Genomic DNA, 3,825 nt, shown 5'->3' on the forward strand with positions numbered 1-3,825 from the left:
TATGGCTAGAAACCAAATATGAGTGAGTACATCTCATGTTCCTCTTTTTGGCATCCTAGGCTCATGTAGTCTACCTCCTGGGGAAACAGCATCAATTAATGGTGTTCCCTTTTTCTGAGTGAGGTAAGCCAGACCCAAAAAAAGGAACACCATTAATTGATGCTGTTTCCCCAGGAGGTAGACTACATGAGCCTAGGATGCCAGGGCAGAGTCTTCCACATGTCCCTACCCAGTACCATTGCTGGAATCCACTATAGTCAGCCCTGATTAGCTGAGGTGCTAACCCACAGATTGTCACCTGGTGGAAAAGGGGCTGAAAAGCACTTTAAGGATGGGGAAGAGGGAAAAAGTATATGGGCAGGGAAGGGTGCTGAGCCGGCTGGTGCTTGATGAGTCTCATGGAATGAAGCTGAGATGGTTCTTTACAAAGTGTTCATCCCAGCACTTCTCTTGCTAGACCTAGAGAGAGAAGGAATTGCTGCAAATTCTTTTTTTTTTTTTTTTTTTTTTTTGGTTTTTCGAGACAGGGTTTCTCTGTGGCTTTGGAGCCTGTCCTGGAACCTGGAACTAGCTCTGTAGACCAGGCTGGACTTGAACTCATAGAGATCCGCCTGCCTCTGCCTCCCGAGTGCTGGGATTAAAGGCATGCGCCACCATCACCCAGTTGCTGCAAATTCTTTAGTGTGGGCTATGGCCAAAGTCCTGCAGTAAAAGAAAGCAACAGCAAGAATAAAAGTGTAAAATGTGAGAGAGAGGGTGGTTGTTGATACCGTTTTCCCTGAAGCAACCTTTGTCATCTGCTGGGATAATACGATGGAATGATGGGAAAGAAAGTTCCAGGACATAGAGGCTCAGGAATGGAGGAGGGCTCCTGAGGAATCTCCTGGGAAGACAGTCTTCAGAGCACAGATTGCCTTCAATCCAGGGGAGCTGTATGATCCTCTTGGCAGGGTCTGGCACTGTGCTCATCACCTCTGGACCTTCTGACTCAGCTTAGCCTTCCTGTGGACACCAGTATGAGAGAATGCTCACGGTGTCATGGTGACTTTTCCCTCCTCCCCTGGTTATGGTAGGGGCAAGGCAAAGGACAGTGTGCAGCAGCAAGTGCCACCTTTCCACATATGCTGTCTTTACTGAAAGTGCCTCCTTTCTGAGGGTCTTGGAGCCTCCCAGAGGATTTCAATAGCCAGTTCCCTCCCCACCCCATCCCCCTTCCAGCGCCCTTCTGGTTAAATCGCAGCATCTCACAGGAGGGGTAGCATGGACCACAGACAGATCAGCAGAACCGAGAAGCATAGCGTCTTCGTGGAAAGATAGTTCTAGGCGGCTGCATTTTTTTTTTTTTGTCATAGCCTGAGCAACAGGTTTAGTAATCAGAGTTGCAGTTCCCTCCCCTCTCCATCCTCTTCCCCCCATCCCTCAGGTTAGAACAAGGCAACTCACCGGTGGGTAGCGTGCATACACCAGACAGATCAGTAGAACAGGAAAGCACAGAGCCTGGGTGGAAAAACAGTGCACGGCTGCTGCATTCTTTGTCATATCCTGAGCAACAGGTTTAGTAACCAGAGTTTTGGAGAGAAGCGCTGAGGTCTCAGTGCTGCCCTGCAGAGGGTTCACAAAAGTGCCATGCACCAGACTGTGAATTTTCAGTGCGGATTCTGGGCGTGGTCACAGGACTTGCTCCAGAAACTTTTAAGCTGACTGCCAAGGCAGAGACTATGACCTAAGTGATGCAGACTGTTGTCCAATCCCCAGGCTCCTAAACCTCCCGGACCCTCCCAAACAACCAACCATGGCTCAGACTTCTAAATCCATGACAACTGACCCCGCCCAAAACACAAACTCCTCTAAAAATCCCAGTTTTTTCTTGTGGTCTGACACCGGAAAGGGACGTGTGTTCCTAAGAGCAGTCGCGCCAGAAGAAATTTGAAGTACTCCCAGGAGTTTCTCTCCGGAGGCTTTGACACACACCTCCTTTATCTTCAGCCACACCACCAGTGTCCCCCTGGCCACCTCCACTCCCCCTGCAGCCTGCTGCTGTCTGAGCTCCCCTGCAATATTCAGCTGGTCCTTCTGCACTCCTCACCACATTCCCTCTTCCTGCATCTCATCCCCAGACTCATTTTCTCCACCAGGTTCCTTCCTCTCAACCCTGTCCTCCACCCTCATGTTAATTGTTGTCCTGATCCTTAGCCCAGTGGCCCAGTACTCCCCATCCCCTTACAGCCTCAGTCATTCTCCCCTCCCCCACCTCCATCTCCTTCCATCATCCCCTCACCAACACACAGGGAAGACAACTACTATCTTGTCAGCAAGGCTGTGCATTTCTCCTCAACCCTGTGACATTGGAATCTAAGACCTTTAGAAAGTTTGGCAATCACAGAATTATTCCAATTAGAAACAGATTCTGGGGCCTAGAGAAATGGCTCAGAAGTTAAGAGCACTGATTGCTCTTCCTCAGGACCCATGTTGGAATTGTATCCCCTCTTCTGCATTGTGCCCTGAGCCTTAGGTGTGGGATATTTTGAGGAAGCATCCCTTGGGACTGGCTCCACAACTCTGCATGTTTGACTGTGGTTTTCTATAGAGGTCTCCATCCTCTCCAAAGAGAAGTTTCCGTAATGGGGGTGAAGAATACATTAACCCTTGTGTTAAAGGATAAATGCTTATAGATTGCTGCTAGAGATTATGCTGGTTTAGTAAATTAGTGGTTGTGGATTCTCCTCCAATAACTATGCCTTCAGCACTGAGTAGTTAGCTGTGTTTCCAGTACCACGCAGGCATGATGTCCGTCTTGCTGAGCAGGTCTTAAGTTCAGTGAATGAGCTGCTGGTTACCACCAATGCATATGTGCCACTTCTGTACCTATAAGGGTTACTGTGGCATTCTACTCATTGATGTGGTCCGTAGGCATTGATTGCTGGGTGGGACTGTTGGATACCTCTCTCCTTTGGAAGCTCGCATGGCACCTTTAGAAAGTGTCCTCAGGGAGGTGACTTTAGGTCAGTTCCAGCTCAGGGTCCTCCGGGCCTGTTTCTAAAGTGCTTGGTGTCTTCAGGAAAAGGAACTTACCTTTCACCTCTGGGAGTAGAAAAGTAAAAAAAACAATACACTGTATGTTTTGAAAGTTTTTAAACAGCCCTGATGAAAAACTCAAAAGAAGGCTTCTCTTGCCTGGTTGTGGTTTTTGTTAGGTAGTCTCTAGGGGCAGCGCCATCAGCCCATATGAAAAAATCTAGTTAAAACTATATATGTGCCATCATACACTTAATTACATTTGTTATATTTTTAGGTAAATAGTAGTCTGACTCCTTGTGACTTTTCCAGCCATTGTATTGTTTTATTTTACCTCCCTTCCTCCTTCTGTATTTACCTCCATCCACGTTCCCTAAGGAGACGTCATTTTTTCCATATTTCTCTATCATCTCAGTCCTATGAATTTTGATATTCCCCTTTACCCTCATCCCACCTTCTTCTGCACTGACCTCCCTCTCCATCCATAAGTCCCACTTCCCTTGTCCTGTGTGTATCAGATTATCTAACTATTAGAAGATCTTGCTAAACTCACACTAAAGACTCTAATTTTGCCCACTCTTGATGTGTTACATTTGTGGGTACTCAAGAGTCTGCAGCCCTCCTTTGACATGGACCCTCACTAGATCCTGAGACTCAGTATCTTGATGGAGGAAGGCCATTGGTTAATTAAATAAAGAAGCTGCTTGCCCTGATAGGTTAGAACGTAGGGGGAGGAGTGAACGGAGCAGAATGCTGGGCGGAAGAGGAAGTGAGGTCAGACTCCACAGCTCTCCTCTCAGAGAGACACGA

This window comes from Microtus ochrogaster, unplaced genomic scaffold (genome assembly GCF_000317375.1).
Source record: "Microtus ochrogaster isolate Prairie Vole_2 unplaced genomic scaffold, MicOch1.0 UNK134, whole genome shotgun sequence".
Lineage (NCBI taxonomy): Eukaryota > Metazoa > Chordata > Mammalia > Rodentia > Cricetidae > Microtus > Microtus ochrogaster.